The sequence below is a fragment of the Coturnix japonica genome, chromosome Z (assembly GCF_054131305.1).
Source record: "Coturnix japonica strain WE chromosome Z, WE-NBRP24, whole genome shotgun sequence".
Taxonomy (NCBI): Eukaryota; Metazoa; Chordata; class Aves; order Galliformes; family Phasianidae; genus Coturnix; species Coturnix japonica.
Window position 1 is genome coordinate 42,977,658 of NC_140702.1, and position 24,951 is coordinate 43,002,608.

Below are 24,951 nucleotides of genomic sequence, written 5' to 3' on the forward strand. Positions count from 1 at the left end.
TTCAGTACTATTGTTAATATCCAGGAGGCAAGAAAATCATTTAAAAAAAAAACAAACAAAAACAAACAAACAAAAATACAGATAAAGAAAAAAGTAAGAAGGAATGTGTTTAGAGGAAAAAAAAAAACAAAACCAGAAAAGGCTTTCTGTGACCATTGTTCCTAAAAAATGATTTCCAAACACTTTCTCTTGACTACAATTTATAGAGATTTCTGCTTTGACAAAATGCATATTTTGTGGTGGCAGAAATTTCTGAAGAAATGAATAAAATAAGAACATTATTCTGACTATTCATAGCCAGAACAGTTTTGAGTATGTGCAGTAGTCAGGCAGTGCATTGAACAAACCACTTATCAGCAAAGCTGTGAGAAACCTGTACATGCCATATACATGTTTTCATGTATGTGAAATGCCATTAAAATGAGAATATAAAATTGCATCTGAACGAGGAGGATGGAAACATGCAAAAAATTGTCCAACGTTCATTTGTTACATCTTCCTATTTATTCTTTGTTGTTACAAATCCTTCTGTCCCTTTAAAAAACGCTACAAGTAAATCTCAGTTCTTACAATCAGTTAATGCAAGTTTGCACTGCTTTGAGTTTAAGATTCCAGCTTTAATTCCACTGTCTATTTTAGATTTCACTCTGGTTTACAGTGTAGCATATACTGTATCATTTACAACATAGCCTCAAGGGGAAGGGTAGTTTTCTGATCTAAATAAATATGAAGTCCTTCACAAACCTGACATGGGCAAAATACCCAACTGAAATGGTGGGATCTTTACCTGAGTAAGGAGTGTGATGTCTCAAAACTGGGCTCCCGTCTTTGTATCCCAGCCCTTCCTGAGATGGCCATCACAGCAGGACCCGCTCTTTGACCATTAGTCTTCTGAAATACATGAATGACACATCATGGCCAGGAGGTCTCTCAAAGGAACCGAGGTGGTGTCTGTTGTCTGTAAATACAGAGGTCTGGACCGTGTGTTCATAATCATCTTGTGCCTGTTTACTGTAACTGTACTGCTTTCGACTTGCAAAAAGACAGTAAAGCCTGGGAAATCCAACAGTACTCATTGGACAAGTCAAAGTCCTCTGTTAAAATTTAACGTCATCCCGTGTGCATCAAAAGAAATCACACAGTCTCAACAAGATGTATCAGCATTTCAGTGTTATGAATATATACATTATTTGTGAAAAGCTCCATGACTTTAGGAAGAAGGGCACTATATGAGTGAAAATAAAAAAAAGATTTGAAAGCTCTCAAGACTCCATATGCATAGTTTATTCTTTCTTTATAATTAATTTGGCTGAAAGGGTAGTAATGCTCTTTATAAAATGTGTATCTATGCTGTGTAAGTAGAGGAACTTTTCCAGAATCATCTCAAAAAGGCACATTAAAGTGGCCAAAAACAGCTAAACTTTAGAAAATCAACTTGCATGCTATTGCATCTCCTCATGACCTAATAATATTTGACCTGCAACACTTTGTTGCAGATGGCTACACTCTGGGAGCCCATTCCCAGGGTGCTGCTATTTAACGTTTAACTTGTTGTTTTCGCTAATTTTTATGTCAGGAAACAGTCCCTAGAACATTCAGTGAAAGTGAACACAAGGAGGATATGATCACACACAAAAAAAAAAAAAAAAAGAGAAAATACAGAGTAAATGTTTGTAAAAGGCTGTTTATGTACTGACACCCAGTTTTGTTTAAGAGAATTTTCAGAGATACAGTACTGAGGGACATGACCCTCCCTGCAAATTACTGTGGAGCTTGGGTAGTTTACAAATAGCAATATTTACAGTATGTAGTAGAAGCATTCATTTTAACTTTTCTTATGGTCCATAGTTTAATGAAATGTTACTAATTATGCTGTGATGAGCATTTACAGTCCAGTTGCCTTCAATGAATGTTTACCTCATGATATCTGATCCTAATCCTTACTTCACTAGGAAATAAATCATTTCAGTGTTACACTTTGTGGTTGGAACAAGCAGACATAAACTCTGTAAATCCCAAGTTAAATATGCGTTTAACTGTGTGAAGAAGAGAAATTTCATGTGAGCGTATCTGTAGAGCACTCATTTAATGCATGTTTGCATTTCTGAGCTGTGGAAGTTGAGGAGAAGGACACTGCTCCATATTCAGAGAAGGACTGGAGCAGTTTTTGTCTCAAGTTATCTGCTTTCAACCATGTTTTCATGGTTTCTTACTTTCAGAGGACTGAAGACCAGTATTCCGGAAGGCAAGACTAAAGCTTTTCTTTCTCCCTGGAAGAAACAGTTTTCCTTGCCCATAACACCACTTCATGTTTTCGCACTGCCTGGGTGATTCTTCTTACCCTGTTGCCACTGGATGGCTGGAATTGCCCTTAGTATTTCAGACTCTCGCTGTCCATTTTCTTCTTTCACTTTGTTTTTTAAATGCTCTTCTCCTTTCTCTCCACTCACATATATTCCATCCTTATTACTGTGTCTGTACTAACACTTTTTGTTGCTCTGTTGGCCATTTCTTTATGGCAAAGGAGACAACATACTTGTGTTTTAAAAAAGAAACAACAAACAATAAGCCAAATCTGACCCAGGCAAGGCCAACACAAGAGAACACTCAAGATTCAACACAGCAGTGTGTTCCTGAAGTCTTAGAATTGTCTCTTTTCCATTTGGCAAAGGTAAAACTCTTCTGAGCTGGGTGCAGGACTGTGTTACTATGGGGTCTTGGTTCTGTATGGGTACTGAGGGTTTTTATGGTGATGTCTGCTGCTGTTCAAATTAATGAGTAATGATAGTCTAATTGTCCTTCAGCCCTTGCCCTCCTGCCCAATAGTGTTAAGCAATGAAGTGCAGAGGAGGTGATGACTGTGCAGTGGAGAATTCTGGAAACGGATAACATCTAACAGAGTTGTAGTTGATTTCTGTCATGTCACTTTCCACTTCTGAGTGTTGGAGAGGCATCTTGGGTTTGTTTCAGAAGGGAAAAGACCCCTATGGGATGGCTTAGGAATGGGAGTAGATGTTAAGCAAACATTTTAGTCATGCTGATTGCCTAGTTTAAAGTGTATTAGTAGTTTCTCACTTTAATAAATGTTTTTACAAGTGATCTTAGGAACGTCACAGAATCCACTCCCTTTTATTTCCTCTATAAAGCACCTGAGGAGATAGCAGGAAGCATTACCTAAAACATATTTCCTTATCATTGTCATCACTTTTAACAGAATCTGTTTGGGAACAGTATGATCTTATTTCTGGTATTTAAGTGCCCAGGCAATGATAACTAATCAGTTTAATTTTCAGATTAAGGTATATCTGTGCCTGGGTTCTGCACAGAAAAATTGTCTGAGAGCTTTTACAGCCAAACAAAGAACAGTTTTTAACTGTCCCAAAACCTTGTCTTATTAATTCCCCCCTCCTTACAAAATCTAGTAAGAAGAGGACTGGAACTTCTAAAATCAGGCTTTTCTGAAGATCACTGCATGCTGCAGTCCTATTGAAAGCTGGGATTTTTTGCATGTTATCTACTTGTTGCTGTTCCTAAACATCTGTGTGATTTAGCTCACCCCCCTCCATTCCCCTCAATCTTCTGTATGCTTCGCTGCTTTTCTCAAGACTTGTTTCAGTAGCAACAACATAGGGACAGAGCAGAAAAGTTAAAACTTGCAGTACATTAAAAGCATAGTACAACCTACAGGTTATCAGTGCACCTTTACTAACAACCTGTGAAGACAGTGCCGTAAGTATAAGAATGGTGTTTATTTTGGTTTATGAAACAGTAAGATAAAACTTAACTGTGATGAACAGGTTTAAGCCAAATGATAAATGTTGCTAAGCAACATGTTACTTTTGGTGTTTGCTTATGATGGGAGAATACTTGGCAGATAGAAGCAAGTTCTATTTCCTTTTTCTCCTGTGTTCTTTCATCTTAGAAGGAAATACTGTTCTGCTTAAAAAAAGAATCCGAATGTTTCTGTAAGCTTGAATGCAGTTGGGACTACAGGTACATATTTTATGTTTGTTAAATAAAGATTTGGGACATAGCTTTTGTTGTTACTGTATGGATGGATTTCCTGATTTCTTAGCTTTCTGAGGAAATCCAAGGCTCACTCTCCAAATCAGCATTTCCAGACAGGTAGCCTTCTGCAGCCATTTCCATCCTTACCCGCTTATTCCGGGCCATTTGTGATGGCAGAGTAGAGAACAACCCAGAGAAGGAAACAGTGGGAAGATAGATGTATTTACTTCTTTAAGCATTCTTGAGTTCACTGCTGCTTATGGCTGAAGTGCCAGTGACTTCCATGGAGCTGTTCTGTCGGTGCACTGCATTCCCAAAATGACCTGCAGTGCTTGAAGTTCGCTGAAGGAATTTGTCTTCCGTATCCAGTGGGGGATGGGAAAGTTTGCCTGTCTTCCTGCTGCCCAGCCAGAGACTTATTGACAGAGGGAATGATTGCAGTCATGGTTATTGGAGTGTTCAAAAGTTAATTTGTAATCATCTGTCTAGAATGTTTCTGTTCAGGGAAGAAAAAAGAAGGAAAGAAGAAAGAAAGAGAGAAAGAATTGTAGAATAGCAATGTGATGTCATTTGTTTGGTTGGCTTTTTTGTTTGTTTGTTTCTGAGAAATCTGTATTTCTAAAGCATTTGCTGTAATTTGCAGCATGCTTTTTGGGAGGGGAATGTTGACAACGCAGCAGTTAAAAGCAACAGTATGCCATTAAAAAGGTGAAACGTAGTAGTGTTTGTTTAGAAATGTTGTAGTTTTGCTGATCTGACAAAACTTCTCAATATGCTAAGAATTAATGAGGGTGTTTAAAAATATTTGAAATTGCTTTTCAGATTGGTGCGATCTACAGCAGTTGTACCACCAGATTAGTTTGCATTGTGAAAATCTCTCCCAGAGAGGTGGTTTTTAATAAAACAAAGGTATCATTATCATGTGGGTAACCACTCAGTTATTGTAATGAGTCCTGTTTATTACACATAATTCTCATCGTGTGGGCAAATAGTCCATCAGCAAGTGAGCTGATTTCTGATTACCTTGTTGAAACACAGATGTGGTGCATAATGATGCCCATTGCAGTTCTGCCTAGGATTTCCTGGACATAAAAATGTCTTCACATTCTCTGCAGCGCATGCTCAATGAGTCTTATGCTTCCAAGAAATGCCAGCCCTTGTGCATGTGTACTGAGTGGATAGTTGGTGCAAAGTGAAAATGAACAGCATGTTTAAGATACACTGGGCATAGAGCACATGAACAGATCACCTGTACAGCTGACCCTTCCTGAAAAGTCAGACTAGCGGCGTATGAGCTGTCCAGTAGTTTTTGTAACCATGCCAGAGAGATAAATCATCCTAAAAGCCATCTGTGCAAGCAAGTGCACATACAGTGGGGTTGATCCTACTTGGGGGTGCTGGGCATGGTTATGATTTATAGATAACCAGGCAGCTCAAGTGAAACACTAAGCACAGTTACTAGGCTTAGGATTCTTCACAGAGAAAACGGGATCCCAGATGTCAGAGTTCAAAATGTGGCTAGTAAGTTCCAGCTTGTGAGGCGAGTTATATGGATAAATCTCTTGAAGGTGGGATATCTACATATGATGGGGAGAAGAAACAAAGAAAGCTCAGGAAAATGGCTGCTGTCTGTCAGTGGAGGTCTTGCAGAAGTTGGTGAGATTGCAGAATGTTTTTACTGTAGCCAAAATAACTCAGAGGGTGAAAATTAGGAGAATAATACAAACAGTTTAAGAAAACTTGCCCTGTCCTATATAAGTATACATTTAAAAAAAAATATTAAAAAAAAAAAGAAATCTAGAAAGACCACATTCTGAATTTCCACATGTGTTCTGGAGAAACATAGGTAACAATTACTTCTTCTCAGTGCTTTCTAATCCTCCTACGTCTATGGGGTCAGTCTGTTTGTGATTGAAGATAGTAATTTTAGGAGATATTGTACAAAGAACAGCCTCATGTGTCTGTTAGTGATTTACCTTCTTCCCTTTCAAATGCTGCTACAGATTTGTGGAACTGAAAGATGTTGGATGTGAAAAGTATCCCACCTTATTTTAATTGTGAGTGTGTAGCTGCTTTTCCATGCTGTTTCTGTGGATCTTCAACTCTGAAGAGAGAAGAGTCTTCAAAATAGCAGTTGTGAATGAAAGCTTGAAAAAATGAGTATGGGAGAATGTGGAAGCAAAGCTTGTGGTAGTTATTCCTCTAATGGAGTGAGGTATATGTTTAGATCCTCAGCAAGTAACCTCATCTTTTGCAAAAACTGTGCCATTTTGAATGTTATCAAATAACTTTATATTCACCTTCTTCTCTAGCCAAATGTTGATGAGCACAAGAAAGACAGAGCACAATAGTTACTACTTTTTTTTTTTTTTTTTTTACTTGGAAGAATTCTATTTAATCAAAGATTAAATAGGTATCAGTGTAGAACAGACTTCAATTCACAGTTTTGGAACTTCTAAAGCACAATTTTCTAGTGTTCTAAAATGTCATGATGACTGCAAGGGGAAACAGATCATCAGTTAAGCTCTGCGTAGTGTTTAGGAAATGCTTACGCACACTTCAGTTTATATTTTATACTGGTTTTAGGTTGATCACTCAGATAAATACTTGTTTTTTGTTGTTTGTTTGTTTCTTTGTTTGTGTAATTGACCATCTAAGACATTTTGAACAGATGTAGATTGAAGTCTGCATCCTCTGTTTTTGTAGACTATTGAACGTTTACTTGTGGGTCTTTTTGTATTTCTGTCTCAAGCACTGGTCTTCCTGCTCTGGTAAATGATTGGTGCCATTCTGTTCAGCAAAACAGGCACATATTAAACTGTATTCCAGACTTTCTTTTTCCTCAATACAATATGTAAGTATACAGTATCTTAAGAGTATATGTCAAATTAAGATTTTGATTTTAACTGATTTTTCCATTTATTAAGACGCTAATCTAAAAAGAAACAATAATCAAAAGCACAACTTTGTATATCTTCTGGGTTTCCAGCACCTTGAAATCATTAATGAATTCTGCATGTTTGACATCTGTGTGCAGAAGTCAACAAGCCAAGCAGTGAGCTTTTGTTCTGTTTTTGACATTAGTAATTAGTAGCAGAACACTGAAATTAGAAGTTAGAAAAATATGAACGCACTTAAATTTTGTGCCAGTAGTAGCAGACTCTCATAGTAACAGTTAGAAGTCTGCCAGTATTTTTGTGTTAAAAAAAAAAAAAAAAAAAAAAAATGACCCAAACTGTAAACAATTCTTTATGAAAATACTATGTGATTTTTTTCAGAATTTTTAAATATCTAAATAAGGAAATGAATGACTATATATTGTTGTTAGCTATGCAATCCCTGGGAATAGCAACCTGCAATGTTGTCTAAGAATCTGGATTGCTATCTGAAAAATCAGATGTCATTAACCTTCATTATGGTACAGAACTGCTTCTCTTGATTTGTTTTTGTGAAATTCAATCCATCATGGTATTTTCATCTAAAACACTAAACATTTTGAAGACAGTTATCCAAACCATTCACATCACATAAACCCTATTTTCCTTGCTAAATATCTTTCTATGTGCTTGTATCTAAATATCAGCACTCTCAAACCATTCTGAATTGTTGGTCTCAAGGATTCAGAAAAACAAGATCCAAGCATTTATGAAATTTTTGTACTATAAGTTATTAGAAATGTATTCAAATTGATCTCATAGGATGGACAATCTCATTTTCTTAACCAAAGAATGGAGAGCAACTTGGCTTGGAGAGAGATTGCCTCTTGTAGACATTTATCTAAGTATAAGGATCATTTGCTACTTGTTATGCTAAGAGATTAAAACCAATGCAGGGTTGTTTATACGCCTTGTCATCACCTTTGTGTAAGAGAAAGCTTAGTTTAGTGAGAGGATCTATATGAATGAATAGTATGAAGTTCAGTTTCTTGCTGTTCTCTTTCACTGAATTCTGATTTTTCCAAACCAATGCAACTTGGACTTCCTCAATGGAACTTCTGTTAATTACTTATGGGTCCCACCTGGTTGACCTAGTGTTGCCAAACTGTACATTGGGAACAAATGTTGCTCTTTGATGAAAGGTTCAAACTTTAGGAGTAATGAATGTAATTTGTTGATACAACTATTGTTTTACTTTGTTCAGATGATTTCTCACTTACTAAAGCATTTCTATGAGAAACTGTGAATAATGCCCTAACACAGTAATTTGATTGACTACAAACTGTCTGCATTTTCTTTCCACTTTTCCATGGATTTTTCACAATAAATACCATTGGTATTTACCAGCTTGCTTCTACCTTAGTGAGATCCATAAATCCTAACAGGCTGCCAACATCAACTGTTTTTCAGCTAGGTGCTTGCATCAGAGGACAGATGTTGGACTTCAGTAATAAATAAAAGTGATTTCAAAAGGTGGGCTTTAAGTAGTGTACAGATTCGACACTCTCCACATATTCTGTGGTACATTGTTTGAGAAACAGCTCTGCCGTCAGGAAGCAGCCAAACAACTTTGGTTGCCATGACCTCTGGGGAAGGTGTCACAGTATACCCTCTGACAGGTCACTGTTACACACCAAGTTAAACAGAATTGTGCTTATGACAAGTCATTTAATTGATCTGAAAAGGAGATAACTTCTGTCAAAGTTATGATTAATAACACTGTATTACTGCACTATCTGCAAAAGTATGCTGTGCTTAAAAGGTATGTTTAAACGGTATCACCATGTCTGAATTGAAAAGGTCTTCTGTTCATCTAGAAATGTTGGTTTCTATTCCTTCATTAAATTCTTCCTCATAGAGTCATAGAGTCACAGAGTCATTAAGGCTAGGGTATTCTTATCTGGGCACCGTGAAGTGAGCATTAGCATTCAAAGTATATTTTTTAATGTATTTAAATAATGGTCAGTAATTCAGTAATTAACATTTACTCATCAGAAAAGCAGGCATAGAAATATCCCCATTTGCGGAGGCTGTAAAAGTGAAGCAGCTGGGAATTCTTGACTTACCAGAAATTTTAGAGTCCACAAATTTGGAATTGGAACAGGAATTCCTGGCTCTTCCTCATGTTCTCAGGCAAGTAGATTGCATCGCCCTGAGAAGTGTGTGAAAGCCGATAACATTATAGTCCAACTGATAACTCCCTGGGGAGGTTGAGAGCTCTGTATTGAAGTTCACCAGATGTTTGGAAGCTTACGTTCTATCTGAGCTATGAAGAACTGTATCCTTAATATAAGCTTTTTTAATTCTATGGAAGTATGTCATACAGATACAGGTATTTACAGGCAGGAAGACTCACTCTTACACTCCTTACCAATGTTGCTGCTGTCATTTAAATTCACTCTAATTTTCTGCATTGTAATTATGTTCATTACCTTCCTCTGACTGTTTGATTCTGGCAAAATTTTCAAGCTTTTTCTTATTTCATAAAGGTTTAAATAAAGAACAGAGGAGTGGGTTAGGCTTGCTCTTGTAATAGCTTTTATTTTTCCAGGAATGCTTTGTTAGAACCTGCTTTTTCTCTCTGCTAACTGATATATTAAACACATTATAAATTTGAGGGCTAAATCTGGCCACAGGGGGGAAAAAAAAAAGAAGGGAAAAAAAAATAAAAATGCCATGAACTTCAAAAGGATCACAATTCCAGCTTAAAAACGTTACAGTCCTGACAGAAAAATTATCTCTTTTGCCTCAACATAGTAAGGAAATATAAGTATATATGTAAGCTTAAAATCTTCAAGAAGGCATCTGTTCCTATCACCATTACAGAGTCCTCTGCGATTTCTGCTTAACCTACACCTTATGTCCAATCTAATGAAACACAGTAGATACCACCGTTACAAAAATGCTGAAATCTTACAAAAGTACCCAAAGTACTAATAAAATATTAAACTACTTTGTGTTTGTATTTCTTCGTGACATGGTTAATTAATTGTACGTGACAGGGGCTAAAGTAAATTAGCTTATCATAAGGTAAACAATTAAAAGTCATTAATAACTTAGAAAAATAATGGTGCTCATGCAGTCAATTATTGTTATCAGCCTATGTTTGGAAAAAACTTATAGATGAGGATAATTTAGTGCTCTACCTTTCAACAAAGCCGAGCATCTTGTTAACACTGTAGCATAGGATAAAACTAATCCCTCCTTAACTGCAGTGTGAACATTCAAATGACTTGTTGTGTGAGCTAAATATCTTCTTTAAGATATTTAATCATAAATCATAATGATTTATTTGAATTAAATTATTGTTTAAATCATAGAAATAATGCAGCCAGAGAGAGGCGTGAAAGAGCCTGCCTCTGAGAGAGCAAGGCAGTGTACTTTACCAAATATTGATTTCTCTAAAATATGGTTTCCATATGGAGTAGACTACATGTAATTTATGTAAACCACATTGGTAATAGTTTTTATCAAGTGGTACTTGAACACAAGCTAAATCCAGCATAACTGTCTGTGTAGACTGCATGTGAGTAAGATGTGGATATTACTAGGGCTGGTGAGATTTCTCAGGAAAATATTTCCACTGCTGCCCCTATTATATAATAATAGTTCACAACTACAGGAGTGCTATCTTTGACTAAGATGATTTTGGACCTTAAACAGGGAGTAAATGAAACTAATTTTCATAAATCATATCGTGCTCATCTTGGGACTTCTAATCACAATGCCACATAAGACACACGTGTTCCACCTACCTTTATTTCCACAGATACTTAAAAGTTTTACTCTTTCTTTTGAAAAGTTGGACTGAGTTTATTGATAGGCAAAGCTGAAACTACACTCAGTATTACAATCTGGCATTGTGGTAGTGATGATAAGGAAGAAGGGTGCTTTTCTGAGGATAATGTGTGCTTTTCTAGTGTATTAAAAGGCATAAACTAGGAGACTGTAGAGGGCATTCCTACGTTCTTTTGATTTCTGTGAGACTTTTTGACAAAGCACAAGAAGATCCTGTGCTGGATTAAAAACTCTGTGAGAGCTTAGCACAGAATGGAGAGAGATTCTTTTCTGAGATGATTCAGACTGTAGCATTATCACACACCTTGTGTTTTGTATATTCATTAGATATTTGGAAAGGGAGTGCATAGGGACAATTTGCTAAGCAGGTAAGACTAATTTGAAGGTGAGGTCTATTTAACAGATAGTGCAAGCACTGCTTAGATAACAAAGTTTGACGGATTGAACTGCAAGCGCCTGACCTTCGATCCTGCCCATGCTATCTTTTTATAGACAAATCTTTCTACACTCATGTTTATTTTTCTTATTGTAGTTAGTAATGCTTAGTAAAGAATGTCAAGAATTCTTTCACTGTGATAATTTTAAAATGAAAAGAAGAAAAAATTATAGGAGAATTGAACTAGAAAGCATCTCTGTTTAAGTGTGGGGTTGGACCAGATGATCAGCAGAGGTTCCTGGCAGCCTAAATTAACCAATAAGAAAACAAAAGAAAACAAAACCCTAAATAATAAACCTGATAGCCTATGTATTACATAGTTCTTGTTCTCATGCAAAAGCACATATTTCTCATTGAAAAAGTGTAGAGCGGCACACATACATCTGAGAGGAAAATCTTTTTTTTTTTTTTCCATGTAACTGTGAAGGGAAAATTGAATTATGTTCATATGAACATGGGGAAAAAAAAAAAAGAAAAAAAAAGAAAAAAAAAAAGATTTAAATTACAGACTGATAGTCTTCTGTGGCTCCTCTCTGTACATCTGCCTTGTGCAGGTGTACTTTTGAGCTGTCTGTTCTGTTGCCTCACATGGCTCAACATCCGGAGAACTCTGTGTCACCCAGTTGACATGCTGAAGAACTGTCAACCCCAAAGCATCTTTTGCTGCCTCGGATGCTTCCTTCTCTGGGGGAAAAGGGATAGCTCAAGGAAACTCAAGTGATAGCTGAAGGTAGGTCAGCTGTTGATTTCAGCCTGCTCCTCAGAGAAGCAGTGCATGTTACAGTCTTGTTGAAATTTAGTTATAATTCTTATTCTTACATCAAATAGCACGATTTTCTAACACAGAACATTGGCTAACTATGAAGGGTGGCTACCAGTATTTACCAGTATTTTTATAGTGACTGCTGTTAATTATAACGCAGCTTAGTCTAACTGTTAACTTTTATAGTAAATTTATTCCTTCCTTTTGGTTTATAAAAGATCCATAAGAGGGCTGCAACTTATATGAATCATGCAAGTGCTGGGGAAGGAAAAAAAAAAAAAAAAAAAAAAAAAAAAAGAAAGAAAAGGACATTCTCAATTCAAACAGTTATACCTCTTCTGTATGTCCTGGTTTTATCAATGACATTATATCAATATTGCAATTCGTTGAATCAAAATACTAACTATGATGGTATATTATTCATAGGATGATTTTGTTCTCACTGTAGTAGGTGTTTTGATAACAGGGACTTAGAATTAGCTGCATATATAAATGAAGTTATAAAAGACACTTTGCAAAATTTATCCCTCCTGTGTGTGTTGGTGCTGGAAATCTCTAATTGATCTCCCCACTCTTTCTTTCCCTGCTTGACTGACTTCCTTTTTTTCTTTTTTTCTATTTTTCTTTTTCTTCCCTTTTGAGTTTGGGAAATTGGACAAGTGTTATTTTCTGGACTCAGAAAAATACAGCTTGCAAGAGAAGTTAATGTAAAGTCATAATGCTAATTCAATGGAAGCTGTTTGGTATTGTTATGACTATTCTTTATCAGGCACTTGAAAGGTCTGCTGATGACCTTTTTCATTTTAAGAGGAAATACATTTTATTCTTTTGTAATTTGAGGTAAACCAGTAAATCATTAAAACTAAACCACTTTTTGCCCTACAGTTAAAAATGTGATTTTTTAGTGTGCAAAGAGTTTAGAGTTTGTCATTTCCTTTTAGCTTATGTTTACTAAAAGGTTGCACCATTCCTGCTGCTGTGCAGGGCTGGCAGTAGTGTAATACACAACATACACTTAAAACTTCTCCAGTTCTTTTCATGTGCTGCTGTATGTATCCCACCCAAAAACAAGCAAACAACAAGAACAACAAAAACCCAACCAAGCAACCCCCTAGAAACACACACAAAAAAAGAAAAAGCGAAAACAGAAACCCTGACAAAATGCACCACCAAAATGCCTTTCAGTCCCAAACCAGTGCAGCCCGTGTCTGAGCTGATTTCTAACTATTTTATCAAGGAGATGATGGAGATGAATGTCAGCATCCTTTGATCACCCATCCTAATGTTCACATCCTGGTGAGAGCAGCATTAGACTCTTTTTGCTACAGGAGAGGCAATAATTTTACTGCAAACAGACTCAGGAGATGAAAACCATGTTGCAGACCAGGATGAATATGAGTTTTCTTTACTCCTTGAAAATGGAGCAAGTCCAAGCTTTCATACAGAATGCATGGTATATCTAGGAGAGAAAAATAGCCTGAGCAGTTCATAGAATCACAAAATATCCTGAGTTGGAAGGGACCCACAGGGATCATCGAGTCCAACTCCTGGCTCCACACAGGACCACCCAAAACTCAGACCATATGTCTGAGAGTGTTGTCCAGACACTCCTTGAACTCCAGCAGCTCAATGCTGTGACCACTGCCTGGGGGAGTCCATTCCAGTGCCCAGCCACCCAAAGGCAAAGAACTTTTTCCTAACACCCAACCTGACCCTCCCCCAGTGTAGCTCCATGAGGTTCCCTCAGGTCCTGTCACTGTCACTAGGGAGCAGAGTTCAGTGCTGGCCCTTCACTCCTCTTGTTGTCAGGATATCATTTGGTATGTCAAAGGTGACTTGTGATTTTTCTCCTCATTTCTAAATACTTTTTGCTGTTTTGTTTTTTTTGTTTTTGTTTTTGTTTTTTTTTTTCCTTTTTAATCAGAAGGGAGACCGTATAATTTGACTAATACTATGTATGTTGCTTTTAGTATGTCAACATGACATCAAATGTGTCATAGGGAGAGATCGGGCTACATATATTTATAGGCTAAACTATACTTAAAATCATTTTCCTGTAAAGCATGTGTGTATAAAAAATGGTATGACATTGCATTAAAGTGCTGTTTGCACTTGATAGTCTCTGAATAGTTCATGGCTTTATGGACTGGAGTAATGTGACCATTCTGACTGAAAATCAAAGGTCTTACTTTTGCTAAATGTGTTCACAGTGTTTGTGAGCACACATATGCACCATACAAAAAGCAGCCACCATTATGGAACAGAGTGCTTTGGGTTCTGAGCATCTTATCTCACATGCTTGCCCAGTGTATACTGATGGGGAACATCTGTAACTGCTGGAAAATCTTACAGTAGATGTGATGTCCCTATTGCAGTATTTTTCAGAATCCAACACTAGACAATGATTTCATCTAAATTTGTTCTGAAGTTCTGGAAAAAGTGTCCGTAAGCGTCAATAAAAAACAAAAAAACAAAAAGAGTTTAATATATATTTAACATTTATTACTTTTTTATGCACTCTATCTCAGTCCAGTACAATGGGCTTATGTTAATTACAGCACATGGCTTTACATGTGGAAGAATGAAGAAACTGCCACTCTCCAGATTTTTATAAGCCTATCTGAATCATGGCTGGAATTGTCTTCAATAAAGTAGGCGGTATGTACCACATGTGAAGTGGTGAGGTGAGGAATAACTTTCATTGGTTTTCCTGTTGGGATGATGCGAATAGTTAAAGATTAACTAAGTGACTTCTCAGTGTTTTGACCCTCTCCTGTTTAAGGTGATAAAATCCTGAGATCTCCCCCACCCGCCTCCCCCGTTCATGGGTACTAACTGCACTTAGTAGTTCATATATAGATTTATTGATATACATGTGTTTGAGGTGCATGTGTATCTTTTCCTGTGCTTTAAAGTGTAATACAAACAGAGCAGACGTGTAGATGCATACTCTGTCTCTTTAAATTTCCTGACTTGGGCTCATTTGACAAAGACCTCCTTATCATTTTCTTGAAACCCAGTTTCCTGAATCAGCGGATTTTTCCCCCTTGAAACTTCTGAAACTCTGAACTCTGTCAAAACAAGATGGCTGGCAAGTTTTAGGGACAGAGCAGAGACACAGACAGAGACAAAGAAGCCCCTGAGAAGGCAGACGGACTTATATTGCTTGTGGTTTTTTAGTACAGCTGGTTTCAGATGTGTCGGCCTTGTTCTGCACTGGTTCCACTGCCAAAGCAAGACTGTCACAGCTGGTAGTACTTACTGCACTTGCGGGAAAGTATGTGATTCATTAGTTGGAACCGTATGTTTTTCACCAGTTCTGGTCATGTTTTTGTTAGGATGTGGTAAAAGCATAAGCAGGGGGTGAAGGGACAATGGAAATATGTGACTTGTTAAAGATTGGCCCCAACCAGTTATTAGCTAAATTGTACACTGTAAAAAAATACGCTGTTGCTCATAAGACAAATGATTTAATTCTTCGGTTAAGGACATTTAGTCATAAGTAGTAAAAAAAATAAATAAAGAAAAAGTTGTCATCATGAAGTCCTTTTTTCTCTCTTTTTTTTTTTTCTAAGTATTATGATCTCTTTAACTTAACAGCATAGTGCCGGAAGAAGTCGCACAAGCACAAGACGTCCATTTGGTTAAAAAGCAGCCAAACTGGCTAAGAGTTTTGAAAGAGTGTAGCTGCTGCTAGTGATAAAATATGGTTGTGGCATAAAAGCTTGTAGAGAACGTTTGGTACATTGGAAAATTTGGTAGAAGGAGAGCTGTAAGTGGGTGTTCCTTAGCCCACACCTAATAAAACAGAAGAAAACTATACAGAGGCAGGTAACAAACTGTTCTGTTTAGAATTACTGTAATTATTTTATTTTATTTTATTTTATTTTATTTTATTTTATTTATTTATTTTTTTTTTTTCTGGGGAAGCATCTTCCAGTCCTTTTCAGTTTCGGAGAGTTTCATACTGGTACAGATTTTATAGCTGTTTTTAACTTAGCGTAACTGCTTAAATAACAAAAGAAAGGGCAGAGAAGGAGGGGGCTGCACATTTGAACCAAACATTTCTGTGTTCTGAGGCTGTTAGTTCAGCTCCCCCCTCCTTCATAGCACTGTTGAAACATGAAGAATTCAAAGCCATGTGTGGAGGAACGTGCTTTCAAAAGAGTATCTCTCCACCCCCACTCCATCCCTTTCTCCCTCCCATCCTCTTTGCACACGTACACAGCCACTGGACTTCACAAAGCTAGAACCAGGTCTGTCTCTGATAATTAGCTCAGCTGGCTGCAGCATAAATAAAGGAATGCACTTAGGGGCTGTAGTCTGTGACATGGTTTAACAGAGCATAAAAAGGTGCATCTGTTAACATGGCTGAATTCAGTCACCTTACTGTCACCCACAGAAAGATACCAGCTCTGAAATGTGCTGATGATATTTTGCAAACAAGAGACTAGTACTGTATTAAATTAACCAGGCTGTGAACATGCAAAGTGCTGCCTCTTAAAAATCATGCTGTCTTGGCTTACAGGGGTGTTGCAATGAGTCCCTCCAGTATCTATTAGGATGACCTGTGGCACTGAATACTTCAACACTCTTCTGGCTAGTATTGCTGACCTTTGTCAGCTTGATAAAAAAGCACAGCCTAGAAATGTGCTTGTCATTTTTAGTGAACCAGGAGGCTGGGAAGCATGGGGGAGGTGGAGGGGGCACAGGGAAGCACAGAGATGCCAACAGCCTGTTTTTGTTTAAATTAGGATGCTGAACCTAGGACAAAATTGCAGTCTGCTTCCCTTTTCCTCCCCAGCAGCTGCATGTCTCTCACCCCTTTCTTCCCCTGACTGTTGCTAGTTGATTTGAGGTCTGAAATAATGAGGAATGTCTGCGTGATCAAAGTTACTGTCTGCCTCCTGGTCTCCACAGAAGCCCTGCTGTATGTGTTTGGTAGGCGACAAACAGCTTGTTGTAATGTATCTGAAGGTAATACAGTCACAGTTTTGTTATGTTCTTTGAGCATTTATTTGCTTTTTCATTAAGTATTTCTAAGGAAAAAAAGAAGATGCATTAAACCCTCCTTTCCTTTTCTTTAGTTGTTTAATTATTTTTAAATTATTTACAGGAAAATGCTGCTTTTGCAGAGGAGATGTCCAAGCATACACCACTGAATTGAAAAATTCTCCATTTTATAGATGTGTGATTCCTTTGAAAATGCTGGTTGAGGTCTACCTGTCTGGAGACTTAACACAATAAGAGCATATCTATTTTCCATACACATGTTTGTATTACAAAATCATTTCCACAGTATTATTATTTCATGTGTATTGTATGTATTATTTATATAAATTGTATATATGTAATATTATTCAGAGGGTCCTAGAGAGCTCCTTATCCATTAGAACATGATGCAGTGATGACGGAAACTAATCCCACATGGCGTGAACCCCAAATATTTCCAGTTAGTAATAGGTGAATGTGGATGACCAGGAGGTGTGATGCATTTTCTACTGTATTTTGAAGTAACTGCACTGGAAATATCCCACCCAGTTGTGCTTGGCCCTTTAGTAGAGACATTGGGCCACACCTGCATTCCTGACATCCAGACCCATCTTTGTTTTTGCCAAGTGCCTTTACCCAGGAATAGCAAACAGCAAACCAGCAAGCATTAGCAGCTTCCTTATTGCTAGGAGAAGAGGACTGGGGAAAAAAGTTGCTACCAAGAGAGATAGCAGTGACTCAAAATTCCTTTATGAATGCTATGAAGTTTTAATTAACTGACTATTAAACAGGAAAAAAAAGAAAAGAAAGAAAGAAAAGAAAAAGCCATTGAGTTGTTTTCCATTCTCTTGACATATTTTTCCTCAATTATGGCTTTTCCCTCCCGTTTTTTTTGTTTGTTTGTTTTATTGTGTTTTTTGTTGTTGTTGTTTTGTTTTTTTTAATTTTCTTCCCCCCTGCCTTTATCTCAAGGGAGTTTCTAGAAAAGCAAACATTAAAAAATAAAAAATAAAAATAAAAATAAATAAAAAATTAAAGCTGAGGTTTATGTTAGATGAAATTAAGGTTAATGATCATTGGCTCATTTTCATATTCCGTGGGTGTGGATGGAGGAGTAATCAGTGCAGGTGGCCTTGCCAGTTGGGAGTTTCTCTTTGTCATCAAGAAAACAAGGAGAGTGCAGGGATTGAATTACCGCAAATATTTCAGAGCTAAACGTATTTTGTTTCCCCATTGGCTCTCATTTAAGGACAGAAAGCTGACATTAATTTTATCCAAAAGACAGGCACAGTTAATTCTTTGTATATTCTGAAATAATTTGACTAAATGCATAAGAATCTGTATGTATGTCTAGTGTAATCTTGCAAAAAAATAATGTTTTTTTCTTAATTTGTCCTAACAGTTTATGTTTCTGTGCCCAATTACCACTCCTGTTATTGAATGTTTTAAGAGCTGCTTATGAAAATACATGCTCCAACTGTTCCAGTTAGCCTCCCAGATACCTGTTATTACATGTAAAGGCACTCCATGCTAACTTTTAGGTGAGGTACTGAATTGAAGGAGTTCTGTTCAGCTTGAAGAGGAAGTGGTGGATTTGGTAAAGGAAGTGCATGCTGGCCCTGAAAGGCTATCTCAGCCACATAAGAACCATTTTTTAAAGAAGTATATTCTTTGGGAAAGAGCGCTGAAATAATTAAGTCAAACAAGCCCTTGATAAGTTTCACTTGGAAGTTTTCTAGACCTACTAGATTCTATGTGTGAAGGTGCTGGCACACATTACGATGAAGAGACTTGAATTCAGAATATAAAAAGTCAGTTAAGAGGAGTCTGTGAAACATGTTGAGGAATTATGTGTGTGTTTCTAATGCCTGCATTTGCCCATGCATACTGTATTGCATTTGACTGGAAGGGAACGATAAATACTCACTGGGTAGGCTGAGTTTCAGCGTGTGATAACTATTATTTTATCACTAAATCTCAGAGTTTATTAAGTTGTAGATAATATGATTCTAGTTAAAGACTTAAACGTGTGAACTTGTGTTCTTTTGTTTGCTTGTTTGTTTAAATGAAGCCAGTGGCAACCCCCCCAACTCTCACTCTTACAGGAACAAAATATTTATATAACAAGATATTTAGCTTTGCAGCAGAAACAGTATTAGAGGTCTAGTTGCCATTATTCAAAATAAAATATTACAGCATGAGGAGCTTTGACTGGTGGAGTGGGGGTCTGGATTTTTGTTCCCTTGGTCCTCTGAGGTAGGAGTCAGCATGCAGCTGAATATTCATGAGGCATTCATTAATATGAATAGTTGGTCTGCTGCTGCACCTTTCCATGGTTTATTAATATCTTATGGACAGACCACTCCCAAGCATGCAGAGGGCAAGAATACTTTAATGATTGCAGCATTCTCTCAGTAAAAAGAAAGGAGATGGTTTATTTCAGCAGCACCATTTGCAGTGCCGTAGTTAAGGTGTCAGTAGCACATTGTACTTAAGGTTGTATTGGTAACACTTGAACTATAAATGCTATTTTTTTCAGAGTTATGAGTTATGAGTGTGTAAAACTTTGTTCCAGGCTGAAACATGACATAAAGAAATACCTGCCTTGGAGGAACTCTTTTTTGGCTCAATCCTATAGCATATCCTTTTATCTTTTTGTATTTTAAGTCAGTGAGTACGGGAAAAATGAATGTTGCCATTTCAAGGCATTTTTATTCCTTGATGGTTAAATTCAAAATGAGCTTAAATTAAAACCAAAAATTTTGGTGTATCATCAGCCCATAGCATAGCCTGTGTGTTTCTGACATTAAAAAGCAATGATTGCTGCTCTTTAAAAAGAATGATTTAAAAACTTGCCTTGTATCAAGAAAGAATGCCTTTAATAGATTAATGTAGTTAAGATCAGTAGATAAGTCACTGGAGAAGCTGTATGGGAATGATACTGAACTGAGAATGAAATCAGACTTTGAAAAGTATTTTTTCTAGTCTAAAAAGTATTTAAATTCAGGAATATCATTTATAAAGATTTTTCAGCTTTTCAAAACTGTACTGATCATATTATAATATGTTAATAAGATTATGTAGTCATTTTCTTTTTTTTTTAATAGTATGTATGTGTATTAAAAACAACACATTCTCTTCCACCATTTAGTAATCAGCCTGGAATTTAACAGTTTCTCATGAAAAAAAAAAAAAAAAAAAAAAAAAAAAAGGTGCATGCCATGCTATTTCCATTTTGTCCATAATAATGCATTTTCAGTCATTTTCTTTTTAGGTAACTTTAGGTGTTGAGGCCATGTTGTAAAGCCTCCATTAAAAAGAGAGTTGTTGATATAAAACATCTTGTAGTGTTTTGAATGCACATAATTACATGCCACGGGTTTTGCTGTGCCTTCTCTCACAGTTTGTCTTTCTCTCCCCCTCATTTTTCCTGGGTAAATATCTTGTGAAATTTTAATCCATAAAGTCTATTAATATAATGAAAATTCATTAATTGTAATTGAATAAATTCTACCCCTTAAGAGCTATCCAAGAACAGTGGGAAAAATACTCAGGAATTCTAAGAAAGTTTCTTGTCTTGTCACTATGTCTCAAGTGTTGTTGTTCTTCCCCCTGCCCCCAGTTTTTAGCCTTGATGATGTTAATGCAGGAACATTACCATTTGGCGAAAGAAGTTGCATGCCCTTTCATAAGATTTTAATTTTCTTTTCTTTTTTCTTTTTATTTTTTTTTTTAAGTATCTAGCACATTACCCTCCAGTGAAGTCTCCCTTAGGACTGTAATTTTTCTTTTGTGATTAAAAGTATTGAAGTACCCTGGATCAGGGGATTGCTTGTTAGATACAGAGTCTTTCTGCTTTAGGTCACCAGTTTGAAATCAGTCCAGGCCATCAACAGACTGCTGCTAACATCTGAGGGCAGCGTGGCATTCTCAGTCTGATTCCCTGTGGGCACATTTTCTCTCTTATTCCATTCTCCAGTCTTTCTCTCCTGGGCCGAGCTCCTTGTATTGGACAGTCTTGCCAAGTTTAAGTGAGTTCCATCATCCACACTTGGATCCAGTTTTCCCTCACCTAGGAACAATTTGTCCACGGTCACTTCTTTTACAGTACTTACAAGGGTGTGACATTACCATCAGCACCACTGTGAAGCAGACAGATATGTGCCTCAGAAAACTGAAAAGGAAACAAATCAAGCCTTTTAAAACAAATAAACAATTGCACCCTTCCCCCTCCCAGCCCCCTCCCCCCCCCCCCCCCTCCCCCCCCCCCCACACACACAGCTGTGTTTTGTAGGGTTTTACGGATTAAATCCTTGGCAGAAGTGCTGGAGTTCAGAGGATTTCAGTTTACAGAAAGACAGCTTCATCCATGGAGCTCACTTAATTTCATTAGGCTGCCAGACTCTGGTCTGGCTACTCTGTGTGTCACACTTATCTCAGGTTTCTGTTTGGGGCAGGCATTTAGTAATAAATGAGACAATGCAACAGGGCAAAGTTAACTTTAAAAGGGTTTTGTATGGAACATGTGGACACTTCGGTTTGGAAGCTTCATGAGAAGCCACAGAGATGCTTTTTGTATCTTTCTGGGAAAAATAAGCACCAAGTGTTCTGGATGATATTTGCGTGGGGATACCCACCGCAGACATTTTATAGATAAGAGCAGTACTTCTACATTTAGGTACAGTAAGAAATAAAAATAAATAAATACATTGGCTAAATTGTCAGTAATCTCAGCAGGAGGCTGAAGGATGAAATGAGCCATGGAGGCTAAGCTACTTCTTCAACCGTGAAACTGACCTCCTTAGGTCAGGGTTATAACATGCTGGTAGACTGAACAGGGCATAGAAGCTTTGCTGCTGCTACCTGCAATGGCGCAAAAAAGGATACCTGAAGTTACAAGGCTCCTGTTCATCTCTCCTATGAACACTGTATTTTCCTTTTACAATCAGGTACTTTTTTTTACCAAGTTTTAGTGCCATACAGAACATTTAAAACATCAGTAAGTTATTATTGGAAACATTTTGTATAAGACTTGAAAATGTACAGTAGGGAACTAGCCCGCTTTGGCAGGAGATAGGCAGGGTGATGTAATGGTCCTTTCCTTCTCTTCGTTTATGATTGTAGCTTTTGTAACTGCTGAGTGTACTTTTCCAAAGAAGATGAAAATGTTACACCCTTTAGTATTAAAATAATTTAGAGCAGGACCTAATTGTGTCTTCAGATTTGCCAGTCAGAAATGAGCTCAATCACTCTGACTTCCCTATATGTACATTAACATTGATCCCTGGGTTGCGGTGTGCTCAAGGGGGTGCAGCCTGTGTCTTGAGGATCTAAGAGGAGTTTATTACCTTATATCTTATCAGTGAGTTCAGAGTTCATTAACATCACCTGTATGAAAATCTGAAATAGCATGTAGGATAGGTATTAGTCTGTGATTCCTGAGTCTGTTTGTAATCAGATTATTGGTTCTACTCAGATCTACTGCTTATTTTCTATCAATTTTGAAACTTCCTAAATAAGAGTGTATTGCATATATTAGAATTTTTTTTTCTTTGTACAAGAACACAGAGGTTGTCCATAAAATGTTTGTCATCCAAGATTTGTATCTAAAGCTCTTCAGAATGAAATGCATACACAACAAACATATTTTTCCAGGCCCTTCAGTTTTGGGAACTGGACGTAGTCACATATTTTTTTGTACAATTTGCTTTGTCAGGTGTCTAAGCATAGCATAAATATTTTTTCACATACTCTCCATTCCCTGGCATGTAGTCACACTTTCAGAGGTCAGAAGTGGGAGCGTACTGGTTTTATTTTAAATACCCAGTTTCAAAATTGCACTTGCATCACTGCAGGACAAAAGTACTTATCTGTGTAGGTGCTTGCATGATTAGGTAACTGCACAGTTAAAAGTCATTCGCATAGCTAATGGTTGTTTGTTGGTTTTGTTTTTGTGCAAGAAAAAGGTGAGGTGGCTTGTGCCTGGTGCCATCTTAAAGGATGATGCCAGAAATGGCTCAGTTTGCTTAGTAAGATTTAGCAGGATTTGTTTGGAATACTCAAGAGACTGTAAACATACTACAACATCACGTTAACACAAGATTGTCTTATTCAGCAGCCCTCTTGAATTGCTTAGGAATGCTTGACTTACTAATACGAGCCCAAAGCTTATTTTATTTATTTATTTTATTCCACTTTTCTCCTGATATTGTTGTGGCGGGGAGAAGAGGAAAAAAATTCTTTTCCCTCGAGAAAAGGCATCTTGTCCTATTCCCTAACCACAGACATGTTACAGACAGTTCTCTGGGAGAAGATAACAGTGCTCTCATGCATTCCCTCTGAGGGTGAAGGCAATTGTGCCTGGAGTTGGCCAGGCTGTGGCTGTCCACCATCTGTGTAAGGAATTCACAATCCCAGACAAAAGAAATTGGCAAAGTCTTCTTTCTGTCTGTTCTCCAGAGCCTCAAGATAGCCATAAAACACCTGGACAAAATCAGCAGGTGATGGCAAGGGAAAGAGAATGATCAGTCACAGACATTGCTGAATCCTTTGAACATTACTTATAGCTTGGACACTGCTGTCACCAGACACAGTTTGATCTTTGGTGAGTTTTCTGGAAATGCTTTTTTCCCTGGCTGTATGACAACAGGGGGAACCAGACAATGCCGTGGAGGCAAAGCAGAGTTTTCCCATCTTGTAATTTTTATCTCACCTTGTAAGTCTAGTGTTTGTTACCTGTATTTGCGCTTAAATGATCATACAGGGGGGAAAGAAAGAAAAAAAAAAAAAGAAAAAAGAAGTTAATGCAGAAAAGATGTCATTTGTTTTTACCTTTGTGACCATTCTAATAAGCAGTGTTTAACTGTCATCTGTGTCCCAAATGAACAAGTGACTTCAAAACTGACATCCTTCACTGCCCTTCTTTTCCCTTTCATGTTGGTTTACCAATAACTTGATGACAATTTAAAAATGAAGGGATTAATTTTTCTTCCCAGTTTATTCTTCTGTTGTTGTATTCACAACAGAAATAGTTTTCTTCCTTATTTGTGATTCTTTTATGTCTCACCATTGATCACCAGTTTTGACTTTTATGTTAAATTGACTTGAAACTCGGTACTACTCTGAAACTCTCAGAAAATTACAGTTCACATTTCCATCTGTTTGTTCCGTACATACCATGTATATGTTTTTCAGTCTGTGCAGACTTATGCCTAATAAAATTCAGCTCAGATTTAGAAAGAGAACAAAGAAACACTGTGATGGACTGTTGTATCTAGAAGACTGTGTGTCTGTACATGGAACAGAAGTATAGGGACAAGAACGCACTTGGCAGTATAGCAGTAAATTTCCTATCAGTTTACCTGCTGGCAACTGGAATCTGAATTTCAGTGCACATGTACTTAGCACTGGAGCTGACATTCTCACCAGTGTCAAGGGGTTAAGTTTGTTGCTAACAATTCATTGCATTCCCAAAGCAAAGACTAAACCATATCAAAAGGCAGCCAGATCACTTCGCACATCAGCTGTCTTCTGAATCCTTCTCCCAATTGTCACTGTTTTCTTGGTATTTTTGTCCTCCCAGCCCTGTGCTCCTGTAAATAAAACCCCGCTTCACATGGCTGGTGTCAGCTAACTCGGTCATGCTAGGCGTATTAATGCAGCACTCTAATTCAGATGTGGATCTGGTTGTTCATCATAAGGTTGCTGTGTGGGTTTGTGTGTGCATGTGTGTGTGCATGAGTCAAGATGGTGTTTGAGAAAGACTGCTGCACTGTTTCTGTAGCCTGTATTTACAGCTTGTAATCAGCCTGTATGAACCTCAGGGAAATAGTGGTGATGATTCAAGATTTTTTATTTTAGTTGAAGAACATTCTGCTACCTGATGGCAAGATTATCAATGAAACAAAGGAACCATTACTTTTCACTCTGCTTTCTCAATGTGGAAAATATATACTGCGTTCCTAGAATGCATTAGCAAAAGTGTTAATATCTTATAGCAGCAGTCATAATAATCCTTT

At 37.3% G+C, this 24,951-nt stretch overlaps 1 protein-coding gene and 1 long non-coding RNA gene across 24 annotated transcripts in view; one reads left to right on the forward strand and one right to left on the reverse strand.

Annotated features, from left to right (window-relative positions):
* LOC107306155 (uncharacterized) overlaps positions 1-2,730 on the reverse strand; it is a 66,811-nt gene extending 64,081 nt beyond the window's left edge. The window contains exons 1-3 of one of the 7 annotated variants that reach the window (XR_001552022.3): positions 2,581-2,730; positions 2,342-2,475; positions 788-891 (exon numbers count right to left, since the gene is read on the reverse strand). This is a non-coding gene — a long non-coding RNA (uncharacterized LOC107306155). The other 6 variants (XR_014939178.1, XR_001552023.3, XR_001552020.3 and 3 more) reach the window with 6 other exon arrangements.
* BNC2 (basonuclin zinc finger protein 2) overlaps positions 1-24,951 on the forward strand; it is a 360,639-nt gene that overhangs the window by 166,146 nt on the left and 169,542 nt on the right. The window lies entirely within an intron of this gene.